This window comes from Ictidomys tridecemlineatus, chromosome 3 (genome assembly GCF_052094955.1).
Source record: "Ictidomys tridecemlineatus isolate mIctTri1 chromosome 3, mIctTri1.hap1, whole genome shotgun sequence".
NCBI classification, from domain to species: Eukaryota; Metazoa; Chordata; class Mammalia; order Rodentia; family Sciuridae; genus Ictidomys; species Ictidomys tridecemlineatus.
The window spans coordinates 86,408,476-86,433,382 of record NC_135479.1 but is presented as its reverse complement, the minus strand read 5'-3'; the positions used below and the strand labels follow the sequence as shown (position 1 = coordinate 86,433,382).

Here is a 24,907-nt window from a genome sequence, read left to right as displayed (position 1 = left end):
ACACACACACACACACACACACACACACACAAACAAACACACACGCATAAACATATACGTGTGTGTGTGTGTGTATCTCCCAGAAATCTACTTTGTGTTTTACCTTTGACAATCTAAACATGGCTGAGCATACGAGCCAGTTTCAACTCATTTTAATATATTGTGGCCAGAATTCTGAGATCTCAGCTAAAATGACGTCTTTGAAAGAATAGTGAAAAATACATAGGTGTGTAACTCCTTTATCTGTGCTGCTAATGGAAAGATAAATGTATGATCTCTAAATGAAGTCACAAAAGCCTGTGAGGATAGAATTGGAGGTAGCATGGCAGGTGTGGGAGGTAGATAAAAGTGTCCTGTCTCCCCTGAAAGCACATCGTGGAGGGTACAGTCACTTCTCCACCCACGGGAGGGTAGCTGAGCCACACCCATTCTGTTCTCAGCAGAGTACAGAAGGCCGGGTGAAGAAGCATGGCTTTCTGTTGCTATCACAAGTACCTGACATAACCGTCTTAGGAAGAGAAAAGGTTTGCTTTGGCTCACAGTTTTGGAGCTTCTGGACTATGATTGAGCAGACTATTGCTTTTAGATCTTTTGGGAGGGGCAGAGGCAGTAAGTCATGGCCAGAGCATGTGGCAAAGCAAAATCACTTATTTTATAGCTGGGAAGGGAAGGAGAGGAAGAAGGCAGTGCTGGAGTTCTACTATCCCCTTCAAAAATATATCCCCAATGAGCTAAATACCTCCCGCTAGGCCCCACCTCTGAGGGGCTTCACCATCTCCTGTTAGTGCCATGAGCTGGGAATCCTGCCTCTCCCACCTGGATTTTTGGGGTACTCTTATCTAAATCATAGCAGATAGCAAGACAGAGGTTCACTATCCCTGGCTTGGCTGAAGGTACAGACCAATATCTTGTCTAAAGAAGATATTGCTATGTGTTCCATCCTGTAGCTACAACCCCACAGACCGTGCTGTGACTGACACCTGGGTACCTAAGCATGGCCAACCCAGGACAGGTCTGCCCTGAAGAAACTAATAAAACAGGGCTAGCTGCTGCATTGAGTAGCTATTCTCCCGCAGGCAATGAGCTACATGATTTTCACATATTTTTTAAAAATTCTCACAATAAAAATAGATATTAATATTTCTGTTTGATAGATGGGGAAACTGAGAGTCAGAGGGGTTGGGTGAATGATGTATCACACAATAAGTTTTGAACCTGGGCTACTAGATCCCAACCTTTCTGACTTCAATGCTCTTTCAACTACTGGTGCTTTTGTGACTCTTCTACCTTTTCAAGTGATATTCTAGATACCCCAATTGGAATTTTCTGCCAGAAATACTTCCATCATCAACTGGAAGGAGCTTGGATTTCTCTTCCCCACCCATTAATATCAATGCAGTTAAGAATGTGAAATAATAAAGCAACTATCTGGATCGTGGGAACATAAAGATCTTCAGTTGAATTTTTGTTGTCTATACAAGAAAATTACCTCCTGCGTAAGGAAAATCTTGCTAGACAAGACACAATAAGACTTTGAAGCTTCTATTTGGAGCCAGAAGCAAGCTTCTCTACACAATATGTTCCTTTATCTGTCCCCAGCCCTGCTTTCTAAGGCCTGAAATGGCCTGGTCAGTCACCATGGGGAACCAAAGCAATGACCATGAGATTTTGGTTGACAGAAATGATGCCTGAGGACAATAGGTTTCTTCATCCCAGATCATAGACTGCTGGTCCTAATTGGTTCCTTAGATCATGCTAAGCCCATTGGTTGATTTCCATTTGAGAAGGTCAGCTCCATCCACAACATCTTCTTAGAGAACATCTTCCTAACTCAGCTCCCTTCCAAGGAGGCAGCAGGGCATGTGGCTATAACCGTCCTAGTCACAGATGATTAGCCAGAGAGCAGACAATTGTTTATAGGAAGCCAGCAACTTCTATATGACAAGTATGGTCTAGTTTGAAATGAGAACCCCCACCCAAAATTGTTCCATCAAAAATTTGAACTAAGAAACTCTCAGAGAAGTCACCAGGGACCTATGGTTACTGGATGTGAAAGACTTTGCAGACCCACATGGCAGAGACAGTTCATGGTCACCAAACATCCACATGCTCTCCTCCATGCCCCAGGCTCCCTTGCAACTGAGTTGAAGCCATATGACTACTTCTGGCCACTGGAATATGAGCAGGACTGAGTAGTTCACTTTGGGGCCACCATAGTTTAAAGCAGTTGTGTCTTTTACATTATTCTGTCCCCTTCTTTGGCTACATGTTGTAGGTGGCATAGCTACATGATAGAACAGCCCAGATTCCTGAATCCTGCACCAGGAGACCACTGTTCCAGAAAGCCAACAATGCTCATCAAGCTTTGCGAAAGCTCCAACTTTTACTGCATCATGATATTTGGGGGTTTGTGTGTATGCAATGTAAGTGCATAGTCCTGTTCTGACTAATACACAGGGTCAAAACCATATGCAACCATTATGCCTCATGCAAAGAAGGGAGCTGGGAGAAAGAAGTGAAAGATGCAGCTATACATGAAATTTGAGTATGAGATGGTTCTGGAAGAGTTGGCCACTTTCAATGGCTCAGCTCTTACCAAATTCCCATAAGATGCATATAAAACTCTTAATTTTATGCTAAAAGTTTGTATACTGTAAAAAAAAAGGTAGATATTGAGGCTGGGGCTGGGGCTCCATGGTAGAGCGCTCACCTAGCACATGTGAGGTACTGGGTTCAGTCCTCAGTACCACATAAAAATAAATAAATAAAATAAAGGTATTGTGTGCAACTACAACTAATTACACACACACACACGTATACTTTTTTAGTTGTAGTTTTAATATATATGTATTTTTAAAAATGGTGGACACTAGCACAGAGCACTAGCTTAGCACATGCAGTGATGCTCAATATTAATGTTAGCACTACTGTTTGGTGTCTGTTTGATAAAGCATCAAACAAAGGTAAGTATGTGGCCAGCATATAGTAGCACAGTCTTTTGGCAGGGGAGGAGTTGGGCAGGCAGGAGTGGACAGGAACCCATACTTAGTGAATGAGTGCCTGTACCAGGAATATGGCCTCATTTGATTCTTATAAAAATTCTAATAACAAAGCAGATATTATCAACTCAAGTTTACAAATGAAAATTGACAGAGTATTTAAAGTCTTCGACGTCATTAGTGAAGCCAGGTTTGACTCCTGAGCCCCAGTGGCCCTTTGTCTAACTTCACCTTTCCCTTAGCCTTCCACAGGGACCTGCAGTGATACATCCTGACCACAAGGGGCATCACAAAAGCTACCAGTAAAGACAGCCTGGGCCTCCTCTCTAGGAGCACCAGGGGCACAAGATGAGAGTAGACAGGTGACTGTACTCTCACACTGGGTTTGGGGACCAGAAGATAGTCTCACTTAAGGCTTTATCATATCTTGCCACCATAGCAACCCTCATGGCTGACGATGCTCTCCTGTCATGAACAGGAGCCTCACAGCCCTCCTGCACTGGGCATAGACATAGCATAACCCTCCATTCACAGACAGGGCTGAATCCTTAGCATGCTGTGTGGGAGGCTGGCTAATCAGAAGCACATTTAAGAAGGAAAAAGAAAAGCAAAGCTTTTCAGTGACTGTGAATTTATATTTTTTCTATCACAAGGTCATGTTTTGAAGGGAACATAAGAGAATCTCATCATTTCCAGCCTTCCCTTCTATCTTTAGAGTTGAAAAGTGAATATTGAAAGCAACATTTTAAATCATTTTCCTTTGCTTAAGAAAAAGGTATCCGCCTTAATCACTGCAATGGTGTTAACAAATGGAGTAGAAGGGGGGTGGCATTGCTTAGGGACGCAGATGGCAATTATAATACCTGGGTATAGACTCCAGATAGCCAAGGGGTTGGGAGCAGGCACACTCCACATAGTAGGGTTGCAGGGGGAGGGGAAGGGAAAGACCAGTTTCAAGTCAAGAAGGGAGTGAGTCCATAGCAAAGGATAAGAAGGGTGTGTGTGTGTGATAAAAGAGAGCACTAGACTTCCCATAATGAGTCAGATGGCTAAAACAACAAGAAGAAAGAAATGCAATTTACAAAAGATGGTCCTGTGGGATTTTAGAGCAAGTGTGTCTATGATAGGCTGGAGGAGAGACATACCAAGTGCCCACTCAGAAGGAAGGAGAAGGAGACAGAAGATGGCCAGTAAACCAGCCTTGCCAGCCCTTAAATGGGTTTCTGGAAGCTATGACTTTCCATTGCCAGAAAAATTAGGTCACAAGGGCAGTGTGCTACAATCTCAGCAGCATCTCCTGACAGGGTGACCCACAGCCTGATCCACAGACACTGACCCAGTCTCCTCAATCCACCATTGAACCCTGTGTTCATCTTAGCCCTTCAGCTTGTGGCAGCCATTTCCTTCAGAGTTGGCAAATTGATTTTATCTGCTCTGCCAGCTCTTGTCGAACCTGCAGCATTACATGGTGAGGAATTCTGCAGCAGAAAAAAAAAACAGCCAACTCAAAATGCATCTTCTCACTTTCCTGTGCGGGTAGAGGCAGCTTGTCAATGAGAAGAAGCAGCACTCGGTTGAATAGTGGCTCCCGGAAAGACACCTTTATATCTAGGACCCTAGGAACATGGCCTTATTTAGAAAAAGGGTCCTTGAGGATGTACTTAAGGTTCTTAAGAAACCTCTTAAGAAAGGAGCTCACCCTGGTAATCCGGGTGGGCATTCAATCTGATCACAAGTGTCCTCATAGGATAAGAGATGACTGTGCACAGATGGAGGCAAAGTCTGGAGATATGATCCCAAGGAAGGATTGTCCCTTGCAGCCTGCAGGGAATCCCAGCCCTGTCAACATGTGGATTCCACACTCTGGCTCTCCAGAACCCTGAGGGAATTAATTCCTGTTTGAAGCCCCCATGCCCCCCTCTCCCAGCTCATAGTAATTTATTATAGCAACCCTAGAAAACTAATACAGTGTGACTTCTGGAAGAGGCCCTTAAAAGCCAAACACCATTCCTTATCCCAGAAGAAGCTGTTGCAATGGAGTAAGATCGTCTGGGCCATATGTGAGCCAACAGGTTCTGTGTTCTTCTTCTCAGTGTGGCATCAATTCTGCAGCAGAAAAACAGCCAACTCATATCCATCACTAGGTACTCTGCCCCGACACGTGACTCTCACCATCTCAAGTACCCATGTATGATCTCACCTTTAAGTCCGGCCTCCGTAGGGTCCTGGATTTATGACCTGGCTGGAGAGTCTGTTCTGTTCTGTCTGACAAGACAGTCCAGTGGATTTTTCCTTTTCCCCTCTATTCCTGGGAGGGGACTCAAATTCTTAATTGTTTTCACAGAGAATAATACTAATAATAATATTTTAGGAGCACAAAGGCTCTAGATCTGTAATTCAGGGCCCACAGAATAAGATATTTGGAAGCCAGATGGGAGGAAGACAAGGGACTTCATGTCTATTATAAAACAGTGAACTATATTCAAGGAGAATTACAATCAGTTTTAGTAATTGCCTCTAAAGCAAGAAGAATTAATAAAATCTCCAGGAAAAAAAATCACTGCCTTCAAAATAGTAAATATGCAGTGTCTATACATTTCCAAACAAACATATTTTGATTAAGTCATTAATGTCACTTTATTGCTCTTTCTCCCTCTCCCTTAGTCTTGCTGAAGGATTTAACGTCAAACAATTCAACAGTGACAGCTGGCGAGAAATCAGCTTTGAGATTTCTCATTAAAAGTAATGCTGTGTTAGTAGCCAAATACTTGGAAATGTGAAATGTTAAAATTTAATGGTGTGGAAAAGGCTTATTCTAACTTTGCAGATTGTACCATCTTCACAGAAGTTGAGTAGAAAATAACAACTTGGATTGTGGAAGGCCCGGAGTAGTAGTAAAAATGACAGGAGTTTGCAGAAGTAGGTATCCACAGTGTGCAGAAGCAGATTTCCACCTGAGCCGAGATACTTAATGTGGTTTGCTTTATAGTGGTCTCGAAACTTCTGATTAGCTCTCATACTTATACAAAATAAAATGTCTCCTGGGTTCCTGCTTCCTCGCTCTATATTCTCACCATTATTGGCCAGTATGCTGAACAGACAAATTTATTCAGGTTATATTATCTCCCCAATGCTGTTTTCAGGAATATTCCCTCCAATGCCTTATATCACTGCATTGTGCTAAGCATTTAGGAAATTCATTTCTCTGCGAGGAATAGCGGGAAATAAAGTTTCATTGTATTTGAGATGGAGAACAAAAATATGAGGACTCACATCCAGGGTAATCAAACCTGCCCATTTGCATTTTGAGGGAAATAATTACATTCTTTATCTCCTGATCTTAAATCACTTCCTGAAAACCTCAACCACCTGTGACAATAAAAATGTACAACTACACAAATTATTCAATGGATCCCATCTGTAGATGTTAACACCAGCACCTTCCATTCCTGTGATTGCACTCAGACTGAGGCTAATTGGGAAGAGGGGGATGTGTATGAGCTCATCTTTTTTTTTTCTCTCTCTCTCTCTAAAATTTGAAAGCACAAGGAGTGGAATCAATAAGGCTTAATATAAAACTATGTATCCATCTGAATAATTTATATAGTTTTACCTAATTGTGATGTACTACTGTGTTTTATCTGCTCGATTTAATTATAAACTGCTCAAGAGAACACAGTAAGGTCTGAAGAACGTGAGCTATTGTGAGTATTGGTTGATGGTGATCCCAAGAGAAACAGCAGCTCCTAAGTCAAGCCAGGGATGCTTCGGCAAAGAAGCAAAGTGCGAATCAGAGGGCCACTGTAGCCCTCCAGTTTAAAGGGAAGGTGGAGAGAGGAGGGGACGTTGACCTTGGAGGCAGCCAGCCCTGTGCCCTGGCTTGAGCACTTCCACTCTGTCCTCTTGGATGAGTCACCCAAATCCCCTGGGACACATTATCTTCATGTATAAAGTGAAGATAATAATATAATTGTTATTCTATTAAAAAATATATGTAGAGGCCTGGGCACATTAGAGATACTCAAAAGCATCCACTCATCTGAAGCAACAGTCCTATGTGTTTGTACTATTGGAAACCTAAGGCAGGCACGGTCCCTAAGCCACATGCTTGTTGTTTAAACAGAGGGGTAGATGTTGAAAGCCACAGCCGAAGGGGCCCCAGCAAACTTCCAGCTGCTAGCAAACATTCAGACTGCCAGCTGATGATTGGCTCACAGCGGCCCCAGCAACATCTAGCTGATTGGCTCCTCTGCGGTGAAGCTCATTGGGGGACTTCTTTGGCTCCACCCACATGACCCAGCCAATCGGCCTCAAGAGCAGGAGGATTATGGGAGGTGGTGAGGCTTGTGTTTTGTGGGAGAGGCTTGTGGGAAGCCGGTGGTGGCAGTTGGGCTCTGAGGGTTTTTCCTGAGGAGCTGTTTGGTTTGGCCTGTGTGGTTCTAAAAATAAAGTTTGTTTCTTTTGACAAGTGGCTCCTGAATTGTGCCCCGCCAGTGTTGTGCCCAACATTGGAGTTGGGAGAAGTCTAAGGGCTCCATTGGTCTGAACTCTCACTCTTGCAATAGAGAAAGAAATTGAATTAGAGAAAAGAGTTGGACTGCATCCAGCAAGCACCAGTTTACCAGGAACTGGCCCCTCAGGATTAGTGCCATTGTAAGAAGAGAATTCCCATCATACTATGGTTCCACCTCTCCTCTTACCTCTTTCACTTCACATCTCTCACTTCACATCTAAGAGACCACAGACTCCTTGTGTAACAGGAGGAAACCAATTCTGAATCAAGAGCCTGGGACAATGACTGAGCTTCCACTATGGGCCACATCTAGCTTTGAGCTAATGTTCAAAGGAGACCTGAATGGATTTCCATCTACACCAGAGCATGTGGCCAGCTAATGTGCTTAGTTGATAGGGTCCTGAGTCTAGCCCTACCCAACCATCCCAAGAAGCAGCCATGGGAATTGGGACCAGTTTTCCAACTGAAGTGCAGAACAGAAGGGACATTCTCTTGCCCAAGGCTTGCTCCAGCATCCTACCACCAGTTTCACAAAGTCTACCATCAGACTTCCATCCCTTCCAGTGACATCCTGCATCCTCTGGCACGTCACCAGTTCTCCTGGGAGATGTGATGGAGTGCAAGCCATTGACGTCAATTGAATAATCAGCAACCTTCCAAAGAAACTTCCTAGCTGAACAGGATTTTTTCATTAGCTAACAGTGGCTTGAGAAGGAAAAGGAAAGAAGCTAAAAGGAGTGTTAGTTATGTCCTGAGCTGCTTGGGGAGCTGGGGACAGCATGAAACCACTGGTCACTGGGGACGGAGGAGGGGATGAGATTGTGGAGCAAGCAGGCATGGAAATGATGAAGCGGAGAACCCTGAAACTAGGCTCTGCCGTCGTTTGGTAAAATCAAATTACCTTCCCTTAAAATCTTTTCTCTGAGAAAGGTACTTTCGTTCTTCCAAGAAGCTGACTAAATCATCATCCAGTGTCCTTATATATCCTCTTCTCCCCCTTTTGCTCTCTCTCCTTGGAGAGTAGCTTGACACAACTGGGCAGCCATGAGAAACAAGAGCCCACTCCCAGCAGGGCGGGGGGCGGGGGGCTCAAACTCAATTACTCTCAAGTCCGAAAGCTAATTTACAGGGTTTGGAGAGGCTGCCACTGTCCTGGAAAACACATAGCACAAAAGGGACACGGATGTTTGTCACTGACGTGGGCCTGAGCCCCCAGGTGTTCATCGGCACTCACTCTTCCTCTTCCATTGTGTGCAGAAAGTTGAGCACAGTGTGATAGATGCTTAGGATCAGGACACAGCCATCCTCTCCACACACTTTAGGAGAACTGGAGGTATTTGTAACTGACGTGGCATCGTATTAGTAGTCACGCCCAGGCCCGATGCTAATTATCACGTGAGATAGGAAATGCATGCTACTCAATCTCCATGAGTTGGCATTAGAAGAAATGGAATAATGATAAATAGTCAGCCGGTTTCTCCAGGTCTCTATTAACAGCACTGGGTTGTCTTGTATTAAACATCCATAGAAAATGTCTCTGTTAACCTGAGATATTTAATAGCTAATCATTTTCAGTTTTGGATGTTTGGCTTGAGGGCTTCAAGGAATAAAGTTGAGCAATCTGGAATATCCAAATAGGTACGCATCCACTTGACCTTTTCAGAGACCATTCTCCCCACATGGTAGTCATTCCTGGAGAACTTTCCAAACAAAAGTCAATGTTGCAAGTTTATACTAATATTCTATTAATATTGTCTCCACCAATACTGCTGTGAACCCCCAGACACCCTTAATATGGGAACCTTAATATGGTTTGGTATTGGGAGGGAGACCAGGCATTAATCAGAAGGGCAAAGGGAAAATTAGCTCATAAAAATCTCTCGTAGGGTTAGGGATCCTGGCTACCTCTCCTAAGGTGAAATCCTCCTACATTCATTAAAAGTCTGCTGAAGGTTTTATAATCAGTCTCAGTCTTTATTTAAGGCACTTGAAGACCTCAAAGGGGCATTGAGAGGCTGGTTCTGGCAATGACTTCGAAGCCCCAGCTACAATGCGACTGTTGAAGTACAACATCGCTCTTGGGAATTTAGTTTGCCGCGAAGGAGAAGACAGAATGTTCAAGAGACCTCAGAAAATTGCCAATTTCCACATTAAAGGAAGCCTCCTCGACAGTCCAACTTGGGGGCACAGATCCTGGGAGGGACTTTTGTGTGCATTTTCTTAGCATTTGCTGCCGTCGCTGTGGCAGACTAAAGGACACAGTTTTAATATTGCATGGCGCTCAGGCTGCTTAATTTAGGCACTTATGAGGTTGCATGTTGAAATTAGAAAAGTTTTGAACGCCGAACATTTTATTTGCTAATATTTTTTTTTTCCTTTCTTCCCTTCAGAGGCTTCCGAACCATTTGAAATAAAAATTCATTTCCTTGAATACATGGAATTGATGTTAATTAAAATGCCCAGGAGAGTTAAAAGAATCAACTGGCCTCGGGAAAATATAAGGTCAATTTTATTTTTCAAAGGGCATGGAAAGAAATTAAAATACTCTTAATTCAAGTCATAGACTTGGTAGAGTTGAAGAGACTTACAGCTCCTCCAGGAAAATGAGCGAAAGGGCATTGTCTCTGAAGTTCAGACCGTCTTGGGTTTGAAGCTTGGCTCTGCCCCTTCCTGAGTCTGTGACCTTAGACAAGGTCAAGCATGCCCCACTCCCCTGTCCACTGGATTGGGAAGAAGATCCGTTAGCAGAGGGAAGGCCTGACAGCCAAACTCTGGCAGCATGTGCTTCTGCTTTACCTTGGCATTGGGGACTGAGAGATGGTCACTCTCTTAAAATAAGAATCTTAGTGATTTAAAAAAATCAAATCGAAGATCTGTTAATGAGAGGGATTGTTGATTTCTTACATGGAAGAGATGAGCTGGTTTCAGAAGAAAATGCATCATTTCAGGCATTAGATTTTCTATTTTAGATCCCCTGGGGCCGCGTTCCAGCATGCCTGTGAGCCCCCCCACTACCTTCAAGGGTTCTTGCCATGCCTCAACTATATATATATATAATTTTCTCCTTGTTTTTACTGTTTACTTGATTATGAATGAACTTACTTCATTGGTTTATCCTTAAGATATAATTGCTTTAATCAGAGAATATTAGGTGTGACATCCTAATCATGTGCATTTTATTTAATACACAATGAAATAAAAATTCAGTTATAAATAAGCATGCTCACCCCGTGCACAGTGCTTGCTGGGAAATACTTGCCCAGGGGCCAGTTAGAGTGGGAGACCACTATGGCTCCCTCCCTGTCCCCCTTGAGGCCTATGAAGAGCAGTGGACACTGAGGCCAAGCCCACCCCACTATCTGCCAACCCACAGTCATTGACATTGGGCGACATTGAGGTTCAATACTCAAGAATGGGAAATACAAGGACCTGAGGGGACTAGAGGGAGCCAGACTCTGTCTTAAGAATGAGAAGGAAGGAGGAAGAAAGGGGTCAGGGTACGTGTGAGGAAAGAGGTAAGAGAGGACTGAACAGGGACAGAGGAAGGTGGCAAAGACACCTTCAGGCCAAGGTGGGTGTGGAGTACACCTCCAGGCTGGGTAACCTGGCGCCTTTACTATGACTACAACTATCACTTGTCTTTAAATAGACTCAGATTTCTTTAATGAGCTCTAATTAAATCTTTCTGTGAAGAAAGAGTCTGGGGAGTGACCACAGTAGGAAGCACCTCAGCCTCTACCCCAGGAAGACCAGAGCTACAGTGCTGTGGCTGGGAGACAGGTGGCCACAGGGGTCTAGAGCCTGTGAGCTGCCGAGGGCCTTGTGCTGTTTCCACCCATTGTGGGAATCAGAGGGGGAAACGGGCGCATGCAGAGGAGAAAAGGGCCAACTTCTGGTCCCACGTGAACACCTCAAGTAATGAAGAGCCGGCCTCCTCCCAGGAGCCCAGGTGGCGTGCACACACTGGGGAACAGCAGGGGCCTGGCAGCCTCCAGAAGAGTCCAGATAACCACCTCTGATTCCTGGTCTTTGGCCTACTGGCCAGGTCTGCTCAGAGAATAGGACCACAGTGGCAGGAAGAGCAACTCAACCCCCCACACACAGCCCCCACAGCCCCCAGGGACCACTGAGACACACTGTGGAGGCAGGACGGGAGAAGCTCCTCAGAAGGCCGCTCCATCCTTTCTCCATGTGGCTGTGGCTGACGGTGGAAGCACTTGGAACCTTCCTGATCCTGTAACTCCTTCACTTTGTGAGGCCACAGGCATGTGGCTAGAAAGCAGGAAATGCACACTGATCATCTGACTCCCAGATCATGGCTCTCTGCCATGTCACTTCATCTGACAATTTCCCAGACTCATCAGCCCAGGGCATACTGCAGTGCCTGAATGCAGCCTGGCGGTGTGTGTGGGGGTGCAGTGGGGCACCTGCTCTGCCTCCCAGCTCTGCCCCTTAGGCAAGACCCCCAACCTCTCTAAGCCTTGATTCCCCAGGAGAAAAACAACACCTCTTCCCTCTGAGGTTCCTGTGGGGGTGAGGGGACATGTGTAAACACCAAGCACATGTGGAATGAGTACCAGCTTCCTGCCAGGAGGCATGGGTGTCACATGCCCAGGTCTCAGAGCAGAATGGAGACATCTGTGTCTTCCTTAAGTCTGTTTACCTATTACTGTAACAAAATACCGGAGACTGGGTAATTTATTAGGAAAAAGTGGTTTACTTTGGCTCGTGGTTCTGTAGGTTGGGAACTCCAAAAACCCGGTGCTGGGATCTGCTCAGCTTCTGTTGAGGGCCTTGTGCTGTTTCAACCCACTGTGGAAATCAGAGGGGGAAACAGGTGCATGCAAAGGAGAAAAGGGCTAAACTTCTGGGATAGCAAACCCATTCTGGAGAGAAAGACTAACCCATGGAGAAGGGCTCCTCCCATGATCTAACACCCCCCCCCCCAGGCCCTCCTCCCCACACTGCTGCACTGGGGACCAAGCCTCCAGGTGGGTTTTGGTGGGGACTCAAACCACACAACCCTCTCATAAAGAAGTTCCCTGTTCCTGGCAGGACCACGTAGCAGGCCTACAAGTGGGTCCCCCCCCCAAGATGACGGGAGAAGCCCTCTGCCCAGCAAACAGGAAGACAGCATCCTAGCTCTGAGCTTCTCAAATGGGCCAGGAGGCTTGAGTGGCATACTCCAGGGTCTTGGGAACCCCAAGACCTCATCAAGGATCCAGAGTCTAAAGCCTCCTGTGGAAACCTCTCTGGTAGACTTCAGTGGTGCTGCTGAGCCCAGAGGCTGGGGGGCAGGGAGCCCAGGACACGCTGTCTTTACAAGTCCCCTGGATGATTTCCAGCCACAGCCAGACTTGAGTTAGGGCATCCTTTTTTGTTGTTGTTGTCGTTAATCTTTTATTTGTTTTAATTAGTTATACATGACAGTAGAATGCATTTATGCACTCTGATATGTCACACATAGATGGGATATAATTTCTCATTTTTCTGAGTGTTCATGTTACAGAATCAGATCGGTCACGCAGTCATCTATATACATACAGTAATAATGTGTGCTTCATTCTACTCTTTCCTATCCCCACATCACCTCCCCTCCCCCTCTATCACTTCCCTCTGCCTAATCTAAGGTAACAGGATTCTTCCCTAGTGCCCCCCATTGTGAATTAGCATCCACATATTAGAGAAAACATTTGACCTTTGGTTTTGTGGGATTGGCTTATTTGGGGCTGGGGATATAGCTCAGTTGGGAGAGTGTTTGCCTTGCATGCACAAGGCCCTGGGTTCAATCCCCAGCACCACAAAAAAGAAAGAAAGAAAGAAAGAAAGAAAGAAAGGAAGGAAGGAAGGAAGGAAGGAAGGAAGGAAGGAAGGAAGGAAGGAAGGAAGGAAGGAAGGAAGGAAGGAAGGGATTGGCGTATTTCGCTTAGCATGATAGTCTCCAACTTCATCCATTTACTGGCAAATATCATAGTTTCATTCTTCTTTAAAGCTGAGTAATAGTCCATTGAGTGTATATACATTTTCTTTATCCATTCATCTGTTGAAGGACACCTAGGTTGGTTCCACAGTTTAGCTATTGTGAATTGAGCTGCTATGAACACTGATGTGACTGCATCACTCTAGTATTCTGATTTTAAGTCCTGTGGGTATAAAACGAGGAGTGAGATAACTGGGTCAAATGGTCGTTCCATTCCATAGAGCATTCTTGCTTATTCAACAAACACTGACTGAGCACCCACTACATGGGCACTGACTGTGGGACTGAGACTACCAAGACGAATGGAGGAAAATAGAGCAAATGCAATTGCAATATTGTGTGGCGGGGTAATGAAGGTGAACCCAGGAGGCCACTCTTCCTATTCATAGCAGAACTTGAAAACACAGTGTAACTGAAGCGCACTGTCTACGGAATCCCTAATGGGACACTGTTCTTTGGGGCTTGTTTCTGTGGCTTTGGACTTTGCAGAGGAGCCACAGAGAATCTAGAGTCGTGGGTGGCCCTTGCCTCTGGCATTTCATCCAAACATAAGGGAATGTTTTTCATTTCTTGGTTGATTTCAAAAACCAATTCCATAGAGAAGTTACAGCCAGGCGCCATGAACATTTTCAAAATGTCTCCAACTGGAAATGTACTTTGGTAATGAAATGCTCTTGGCTTCTCCGACTGTCACAGGTTGTCCCCAGCAGGTTTCCATGTTTTCTAGGAATCCCTTCTCCCAACGAAAGCTGGGCCCTAGCCAGAGGGTTAACAAGGTGGAGGCCTGTTCCCCGGCATGGTTCCTTGGAAGTCAGTGGCCTGATGAGACCAGCTGAGGTACAGTTTTCCAGGAAGATAACTGTTTTCTGTCTCTGAATTTTCCCCAGTTTTTTAAGGTTCACGAGCATCTGTTCAGTTCCCCTATCACTCAGGATAGGCCCATGAGCCCTGGACTCTGGCATCCTGGCCCTGAGCACAGCCTCATCCTCCCCAGCCCCACCGTGTTGTCCACCTTCTGCCCAGGGAGGGGTCCCATGTGGATCGAGTACTGGACAGTCCCCGGGGCATGGTGCACGGTGTTTGTGCACAACAGGAAGGCTTCAGGGGTCAGGGTCAGGCTTCCATATATAACATCAGAAATGGGGGCTGACTCTGGGAGTCCAGTGCCTGACCCAAGGTGACACAGATGGTGACTGAGCCACACAGAGTGCCCCACACTATGAGAAGCTTCTCATTTCTCAGAATTCTCCTGCCTGTTACCGTATTCATTGCTTCCTACCCCTAGGATGGGGTGGTTCTCTCTTCCCAAATTGGAATTTGAGGGTCCCTGGTTTATACCATAGAGCTGTCTCACCCCTAGACCATGCTACCCCTTTCCTGTCTTTCTTGTGCAGATTATGTACAGCCCACTTTGAGTCTTGATCTCCTGCTTCAAAAGAACTCGACTAAGGTTTCCCTCTCTTTCAGGGATCACATTCAGCCTCTCTTCCTCCAGGAAGCCATTCCTGGCTGCCATGGCCCATTCCCCCCATTAGAATTCCCTGCCCTTCATTATTTTCTGTGGATTAGAATATATCTCCTATTGCATCTGCAACAGGGCTTAGCTTCCAGAGAGAGCACAGGTGACCCATGACTCCATCACGGATCCACCCGACATAGGCTAGACACCAGTAAGAACTTGGCCCACACTTGTTAATCCAATGGTAATGCATTTTTTTTCTCACTAATCCTGGATGGGATAGATTAATCAATAGATTCATCAATATAAAGAGAAGTTGGAAAGGAAGACCATCAGGAGGTGACACCTTGAGAATACTGCTTCAATGCCTTGGAGCTGGCTAAACTAATAGGTTGCTTCCTCCAAAGGACAGATAGAAAGGCCGCCCTGGGGACAGTGCCCTGCTGGGGGGAAGCCAGGGCACGGACACAGACTTGAAGTTCTCCCCTAAGGTGGAGCCTTCTCAGGTGTTCAATTAGAGCCATCAGAAGCCACACCATCCAAGGGCAAGTCTCAACCCTGGCCAATGTCTCTGACAGAGCAGAAGAACAACCTTGATTTCTGGAAGGTTCACAAGGTCACACACAGGAAAACAAGCCCCGAGTCAGAATGAATCCCAAGGGATCTGAGCAAGTAGTCCACGAGGTTAAGAGTGGCAATGTGAGACCAGAGCTCCATCAGCCGAGTGAACCTGAGTTGAGTTGTGTCTTCCATGAGTGGCCCCTAAGCTGCTGCATCTTCAGGATTTGGGGAAATAGATAAAAAGACTGACAAACTAGGAGATGAGGACAACTACCCAGAATTCCTGTTGGCAGGTTTTGCCACAGATATCCCAATGGAAGCCATGCAGGTCCCTCCCAGAGGGACCAGAGAGCCCTAGGAGGATGCACAGCATCACCACATCCATCGTGCAGGTCCAGTCATCCCCGAGTTGAAGATGTCCCAGGACCCTCAGAGATGATGGGCAGAAGGACTTTGGATTGGGAGACTTATAAGAGAGGACGAAGTTGGTACTGACAGCTGCGGCCAAGAGCAGCCTTCTTGACTTTTCTACAGTTCCAATGCTGTGAAGGTCAGTTCAAATGACCTTAAATGTCAGTGTAAACATGGTGGCCATAAATGTGGAATGGGGTGGGGGTTGGAGATTGTGGCTCAGCTGATTTCTAGATTGAAAATACAAGACTTGCAAAAATAATAATAATAATAATACCTTTCCTAACAAGTTATGGTGTGTCCAGGTGCCACATAAAAGTCCGCCTTGATTTATGTGCCTTGCACAGGAATAAAGGCGCCTCTGGATTACAAACTGTGTCTGGAACTCATTGTCTGACCATTATCAGAACAAATCCCATTCTCAGATAATGGACATCTGTTAAATCTTCCACTGTTAATAGAAAATGTTGCCTATGGGACGGGGACTTTTATGACAGCACCATCTCTTCTGTGATAAAAGTGTGCTAAATCTTATTTTAACCAAGTGTTTGTGTTTGCATCTAGTTTTCTAAGGGAGAAAGAACAACTGCCACAAAGAATCCAGTGTGTTATCAACGTCACGACACAATGGAGGGAGACCCTCTTGCTTCCAGCCTTTGTCCAGGCTGCAGAAATGAGCAGCTTCAAACTCCCTGAAGTCTTCCTTCCTTGGCCTGCTCTTGAGACCCTCAGGGATGTGACCCGGTCTTACCCGGCGGTGCTGCTGCCCTGGCAACTCACTCTGACAACATTTTGAAGTATCTGGAATGTTCTAGTCACTACCATCTCTCCCTGCCTTGACCCAGGCTGCTTCCTCTGCCCTACACTCTGCTCTTCAACTCCTTGCTAAGCTACAGACAACTTACTTTACCTGGTTAACTAAAAACTCATGCCCTCTGAGAGGCCCTCAGCAATATTCCTCTCCCATCTCAGGCTGAGTTAGGTATTTACTTTGGGGACTCCTTAGAAATTATTAATTATCTATCAGCCTTACTTTTATACTCCAATGTGTTTATTTTATTTTATTTTTCTGACTTTATGTTGAAAGTACATTCCTCAGAACAGGGCATCTATTTGACTCGTCTGCTTATAAACAATACAAGAATCTAGCTCAGGGATGGCCGGGTGGATGAAGGGTTGGTGGATACCTGGTTGACCAGAAGGATGGATAAAGATGCTCAAAGGTAAAAACTGGACTCTTTCAATGCAGGACACCGAGAAGCAGCTAAAAAGTCAGGGGTTGATCTAAATGCACCTAGGACCTTAGAAATACAGATTCAAGGTAAAGCATGAACATAATTCTTATGTTAGCTTTTAATCAGTTCAAGTGCTGGATCTTTGGCTAATAGCTCTACTTGGATTCTGTCCTAATCTCAGTAATCCTTCTTTGACTACTGGGAAAACTTAGTCCAAAAACAGGGTCTTCTTTTTACCTCCATCCTTACATGTCCTAATTCTGGTCTGCTTGGTCTTAAGACATTGGATTCTGAGCCAAACCTCCCCTTCAGCTCCACAGTCTTGTCTCGCATGTCAGCTGTGACCCTCCTCCTTTCATTTTTAAAATCCTCTCTGCAGGACAAAAAGTGTTCAAATCACCTTTCCATGTAGGTTATGACCGGGTTCAGATTAAGGCTCTGCTATATGCTGGACTGAGGAATCTCAAGCAAAGTATTTAATCTCTCCAAACTTTGGTGTTCTTGTGGGTAAAACAGGAATGATCGTAGTGGCAATCTCAAAAGGCTGTTGCAAAGAATAGCTGAGATGATGATTAGAAGTTCTTAGAATGTATGTGATATGCAATGTCTACTTCACCGTGGCACCAGGATCTGTCCAAGACAACTGTAATGTAACAGGCAATGAAAGCCAGGCCTGCAGATGAGCTGAAAGCCCTAGTTTTGAAGCACCCAGAAAGCATAGATTCCAAACCACAAGTCTGAGAGGTGTACAGTGATACCAGGAAAGCTGTACAAATCATCCTGAAGAGATGATTCATATGCACTTGGAAATTAAAGTGGAAGCTTAAGGACCTAAAATGAACTTATTAATGATTTTCATTGGATTGAAGAGGTATGTATTAATAATCGTAATAACAGCAAATATTTATGTGGCACATATTCTATGCCAAACATCATTCTAAACACTATACATGTATTAGACGATTCAATCTACCAAAAAAAGCTTTATGAGATTGAGATTATCAATATCCTCATTTTATAGTTGAAGATACTGAGGCAAGAAAGAGTTGAAGTAACTTTCCTGAGACTTTGTCCGTGGTAGGTGTGATATGTAGGATTGAAAGTGATGAAGTCCAGGTCCAGAGCCTACAGGGTATGTGCCATCCCTCTGAGACTCCAATCCCACAGCAGACATTGCTAATCAATACCAGCGCTCAATGTCACTGAACACAGGCACAGCCTCAACATTCTTTGCAAGATTGTACTTCAGAAGTAGCACACTTAAATTGTTGGCATTGCCATACCAGAGGATTGCCCTTTATCATCTCTGTCATTGCCATATGCATCCAAATGTCCACAAGGTAGTCAGAAGCCTCTATTGTGATGCTCTTATGAATTAGATGGAAAGAAAAGACTCAAGATTTTTTAGGTGGCTGAGTATGGTAATGAGGCAATACCATTCTGGCAGGAGTGTCCAGGAATTACTCCAAGAGACCTGAACTTTAGCTGGTTCCATGCAACAGAGACCAAGAAAACGCACAAAGAGCTAAAGCATGGGATCTGGTGACCACATCTTTGCGTCACACAGAGGATCACAGTTGCAAACTCTCCAAGGCTACACATAGCAGAGAGTCTGCAAGGCCAAGCTGTGCAGTCTTAGTTCTATTGAGCCTGGATTCAGCCAGCCTTGGCTAAGCTCCTGAGAACCATACCAGAAGGAGGGGCAAAGAGGAGATGGTGCCCAGCCGGGATGTATAAAGATGATGTCTGAGTTGCACCCGATGAAATCCAGCACCTTGCCCCAGGCAATCAGTTGTGTATTTAGACAAAGCAAGTTTCCTCCCTGCTTCTGGGTGGGGATGGTCCCCAGGACAGGACTGAGAGCACTTGGAACCATGCCCCTGGTGTGTTCAAATATCAGCTTATACCAATAGCTTTGTTTCCGTGTATGTGATGAGAAAAGTACGCGGGGCTATGGCTGGTCAAGCAGAGGGCCATCGTGAGTCAACGAGGCTTTCCAGTTGGTGACAGAAAAGAGAACAAATGTGCAGATGAAGACAAAATGTGGCAGCCCACCAACTTGCTTTAAGTGCAAAAACACAACAGCAATGATACTTATCTCTTGGTTGATTTCTTTCCTAAGGCAGGAAATGAAATGTCCGTGGAGACCCTGGATGAATAATGCATATAACTGCAAACAAAATCCACCCTCAATCTACTGTTCCAGTAGAGGAAAACTACAAGAATACCTAGTATCTGAACATTCCAGGAAAGTCTATTTCTCTGTGGAAATGTGGAAGAGGTAAATGATGGGAGATTGACACCCCCAGCCCCTCACACACACTGGCAAGGCACTCATGAATCAGGCACCCTGTGCATACACCGCATGCATAACCATACACACAAACTCATGTACATGCACGCACCTTCATGCTCACACACATGCACATGTGCGCGTGCGCGCACACACACACACACACACACACACACACATTGGTCAAGTCCCAATTGAGAGTGAGCAGGATTCCTTAGGAGGCTGCCGATTCCCTGTTATTACATGTGGGTAAGCAGAAGTAGAAAATACTTGTTCAAAGGCTGGAAAAGGTATTCCAGTGTCTGCTCAAGAAATGCCTTTAGGATGCCCTCAAACTCTCAGAATTCGTAATTCTGGAATTTGCTGGAGTTCAGCCATAGTTGATATCCTCCATCAGTATGTCTTGCACCATGCAGTGCATCTGAAAAAACCTCCAATACTGTCTCCATCAGCCTGTGAATTGGGTAAAATAACCACTAAAAAACAGCAGCACATTCTGTTGCAGTTGTCTGTCGACTTGACTTCTGACAGACTGCAGCAGACCCTTAGCTACTGTAGGAAATTAGATTTTTGTCAGGCAGCTGTAATACCTATCGATGCACATATACCCATAAACGCCCTTACTCCTCACCTTAGTGAAACTGCAAAGATATTAAAGGACTTGCCGGGGCTCACACAGGTGGTTAAGGGCTTTGCTGAATAGGAACCTCATATCTCCATTCCTTGCCCAGGACTCCGTCCACTTCCCTTGGCGAGAAAGGATACTGTTCACATTCCCTTAATACAGCCACATCTCCCCTCTGGACCCTGCGTACATAGCTTGCTGCCTTTTGATCATCAGCACAGGGTTCTGATGCTACGAGTCTGTGTCAGTGCCTCTCAGGAGGGCAGATGTGAGAAGCACATACATCCAATTTGCCACAAGAAAGGCAGAGAGAGCCCTGACGTGCTGATTCACTGGGATGTGACCTCCTGTTCTTCTGGGGTCACATACAGCATCACGAAATGTCTACATTCCCAGATCAAGAGAACCTATTACTTCTCTTCGGTAAGATTCTTCCAAAAGCAATGAAGAATGGCTCCAACTGATCTCTGGTTTGTGGGTCACATCAAAAATGTAAGTATCGGGTCCACCTTTGATGCTCACTGAAAGGAGGCACCGGATCAAAGTTAACCACTTAAAAAAAAGAAAGAAAAGACCTCAGAAAAAGATTTCTGAGCTTAGGATACTTGATTCTGATGTTCTCGATTCCATTTATTGTCTCTGGCTGTGTCCTGTCCACAGATGTCGCTCAGGCTGGGCTAAGGCTGGAACTGTATAGCCTCTGTGGGCTGGAGGAGACTCCCCAGCACGGCTGGGCTGCAAGCCTGTGGACAGGAAAGCCTGAGCTGCAAACACAGCTCATCGAGTCCAGCACAGGCTCTCCACTCTGCCTCTGGAGGAGCCAGCCCCCCTGAGCAAGGGACCCAGGGTGAAGGAAGACTGGAAGGGCAAAGAATGGGCCAGAAATTGGGAGGAAAAGAAGGTCCATGGTAAACTTCTGGATGGCTCTGAAGAGCCAGAAGTTGCTTGGGATGGCCAGGTTTTGTCCTGTCAATCACTCTGTCATCCAATCATCCATTAACCCATGCATTCATTCATCCAGATGTCCATCCATTGATTGATACAAATTAATCAATATGGAGTAGACCTGCACTGTGCCAGATACTGGGCATGAAGTACTGCGCCCTTTAGAGAACACTAAACCACAGAGCCTATGATCCTGAGAGGGAGACAGGGAGACGTAAAATGTTCAAATTATCATATAAGCAAATCAGTAAAAATGTCAGAAATTCTGACGGAAAGCCACAAGAAGACACAGTGCTTAATAAAAATGACCCTATGTAGTGCCCAGTAATTGAAAAGCTTCCATAGGAAGTTAACATTTCAGCTAAGACCTAATGGAGTTAGTCTGAGGGGGGCCAGGGGAAGGGGAGACTTATAGGCAGAGGAAGTCCATGTGTAAAGGCTCTAGGGTAGAAATGAGGTTGTTGTCCATGCTGTACCATTTAGAACATGCAGGGTTTTTGTTTTGTTTTGTTTTGTTGGTGGTGCTGGGGATTGAACCCATGATCTTGTGCATGTGAGGCAAGCACTCTGTTAACTGGGCTATATCCCTAGCCCCATGCAGGTATTTTCTGCATGCACCTGGATGATGATATCTGTGCTTACTATGGGACAAAGATGAGGAATACATGAAAGATATAGCCACACTGGGAGTTTGCTGCAGCCAGGGACTATCACTACTTCATTCCCAGCCCCTAACATAGCTGTGGGCACAGGTCAAGCCTCAGAGTGACTAATAAGTAGGAAATGATGGTGGATGATAGAAAGTTCATGGATTGGGCTAAAGTATCTGAAGGGGTACAGTAGAGTAGCCAGGCAACTCCAGAAAGGGGACAGGGTAGAAGAAGGCTTGAAGGCAGTCACATGAGTGGGGTATGAGAGGAACTAAAAAGCAACTCCTCTGCTTAAGCAGGGTGCGGGGAGGATTAGACCACAGTCAGAGGTTTGCAGAGTAAACAGGAATCAGGGGATAAAGACTATGAACTGCAGGGTGGACCCAATTCATTCTGATCCCAGAAATGAGGCACCACGGAGATAGGCCCATTTCAAGGATGCACTGGGCAGCCTCTACTGCCTGTCACCTGCAAAGCAAACCAGAAGGATGGCCTACTCTCAGCTTCTCCATAGGCAAAGCCCCAGTACAAAAAGCAATGCACATTTCCACCATCCCCCCTCCCCAGGCCAAACTTCCGGATGTGGCCCTCAGAGCTCTAGAAACAGAAAGCAAAAGCTGCCGGTCACCAGAGAAGCACCACCAGAGAGGAGCTGAGAGAGCAGTCAGATAACTGGGAAAATGATTGCAGAGCAGAGCAGAGCAGAATGGATTTCATTCCTGCAAAATTCCCCTGCCCGGGGCACAGAGCAATGCTCTCAACAGTGGTGCTGCCTATGGGTGGGCATCCACCTGCTGTGAGTCGGAGCTGTACCTGTTCCTCTCCTGCTGTTCCATTGAGGTGTCTGAGTCACTGAATCCCTCCTAATAGACCTGTTGTCTCCAAACAGCTGGAGAGAGATGCCCTGCTTGACATTAACTCCAGGCAAGTGGAGGGTGGAGAACAATGAAGGTGTTATGGTTGCTCCAAGGAATCCGCCAATAGATAACTTAGAGCTGCATCTTATATAAAAGTAGTAATAAATAGGTAAGCTAGATCCAGAACGGTTTAGCAACTTGCTGAAAGTCAAACTGCTATTAAGTGGCAAAACTTGGTAATTTAACCTCAAGCGCTCTCTGGTCTCCAGAGTAGAATGAAGGCTAAATTCAGTCAATCCGAAGGAGCGGCGCTCTACCTCCAGCTCCAGACAGATGCTTTGGGGAATTCAGAAGGGGTGGCACAGGATCGGGGTACAGCCTGTCAAAAGGAAGTGGAAGGTGAGAAGTAGCAGGAAGTGGAGGATGTGAGTGGGGGTGGGGACAGGAGAAAAGGGGAGGAATATGCCAGTGTCACCTACCAGCGCCTGAGGCTGCAGCCCAGATACCCAGCCATTTCCTCTCCTGTTTCCCTACTAAATAAAATAAATGTCTCTGCTGAACGTCACAGTTTGCATTTTCAATCTGATTCATGGAGAAAGCATTGGCAGGTAATCTTTATCCGTTTCAGGTGTTTAACTTTTCACACAGAATACTAATGACAAACATGCAAAAGAGGAGAAGCATCAACCTTGGCACTGAGAAATTAATCTTTCAACACAAAGGAACAAATGAAACTTCCCAGTGTTTTCAATACTTTTGTATTCTCTGTCTTTTCTTCATTGTTCATTTTTAGTAGTGACTTGACATTTGTAAGGGATTTGTCCTAAGGAGGGGAAAAAAAATCCACATTGACAAATTTTCCATCACCGTACAAAACTTCCTCCACGGAAAGCCCATTTTCTTGCAGGGAGACATCACTTCCTCCCACATCTTCACCTTTGGTCCCGTCCTGTCATCAACAGAAGCACCTTCCTGTCTCTGGAAGACCCCTATTCCACAAAGCAGCAGCGTACCTGTCACATCACTATATTACTGCACACGCTGTGGAAGTTGGCTAGCCTCCATCCCCGCCACCTTAGAGACTCACCACCAACAGGTTTCCAAAGTCCCCGAATAAAATCTGTGCTTTTGGAAACCCAAGATACCTATCTTTATTCCTATTAAAGAGATGAGGAACAGGAGGCTCAGAGGATTGGGTATCCCAGAGCTGATAAATGGGAAAAGTGGGGTTGAAGTCTCCACCCTTCTAGCTTTGTCAATGTCCTGTAAGAGCGCTGTCTTGAAAAATGGCTTCCTGGAGTCCTCACTGATGGGAGAGGTCAGACACGGCAAGAACTCTGGCTATAGAAGCCTAGGAAGCCGGCAGCACCTTGGACAGAGCACATACTCCATTGAGCAGGAGCAGATGCTCAGGGACTGCAGGGGTGGTGGGCTGAGAGCCTCCTCTGGATGAAAGAGATCATAGAAGGAAGGTTGGGTTGGGATGAACATGAACCCAATTATAATCATGATTACATAAGACTGAGACCCACCATGGCTCCCAGGAAGGCCCGGAAGAGGGACACCTGAGTACCATCTTTCATGAATCTAAACAACCTTCTCCATGAACATGCAATGTTTCAGCCACACCTACTAACTAAGGTTCTGGAGATTGTGAGATGGAAAGAACCCAGATTTTTCAAGTTTGGAGTTTACTTTAAGATCCAAAGACTAGTGAAAAGATAAGCACAGTACAGTGATCTACCTGGGGTGATGGCCAGTGGCCCAACTGCTGTCAGAGCCCAGAAGAAGGGTTCTCACTGGGTTGTGGAGGGAAGGAGAAGAGGAAGGTGCCAGGATCCTCAATCTGCCAGGAGGCATCAAGAAGCTCAGGGGCTGAGGAGTGCACACTGGTTCACAACTACACAACTTGAGTCTACATGGAATATTTTGTTCTCAATCTCAGTAAGGAAAAAAAAAACAGCATTGGCAGAGACCTGCTAGGAAGGAAAAAACTCAGGATGGTCTTAGGAGCAGGAATCCAGGTCTAGCTAAGGATGCCTGAGAGAACTTCAGGTTCACAATGGGGCTGTCTTAGGCATTAGCTGTAGTAGATCAGAATGTATATTTTGCTGCTGGTAAATTCAAGAAATTCTGTGAGGTGTTGGTAAAATGTCGTACATCACTAAATTACAGAAAAAAATGTATAAAGCCCATCTTCCTCAAAGTTTATACATGTTAATTTTTCCAGGTCAAATAATCAAACTTATGCATAGAAGATTAAAAAGCATATAACTTATGCATATAAGTTTTAAAAGCTTAAACCATTTAAAAAACAAAACATGAAGTGCAATCGATTAGTTCTCAGAATTGTTTCTAACTTCTAAAAAAATGACTTAA

The 24,907-nt window shown here is 45.3% G+C and overlaps 1 protein-coding gene across 1 annotated transcript in view; it reads right to left on the bottom strand.

The window, feature by feature from the left end:
- Nucleotides 1-24,907, bottom strand: part of Clstn2 (calsyntenin 2) — a 573,808-nt gene that overhangs the window by 412,143 nt on the left and 136,758 nt on the right. The window lies entirely within an intron of this gene.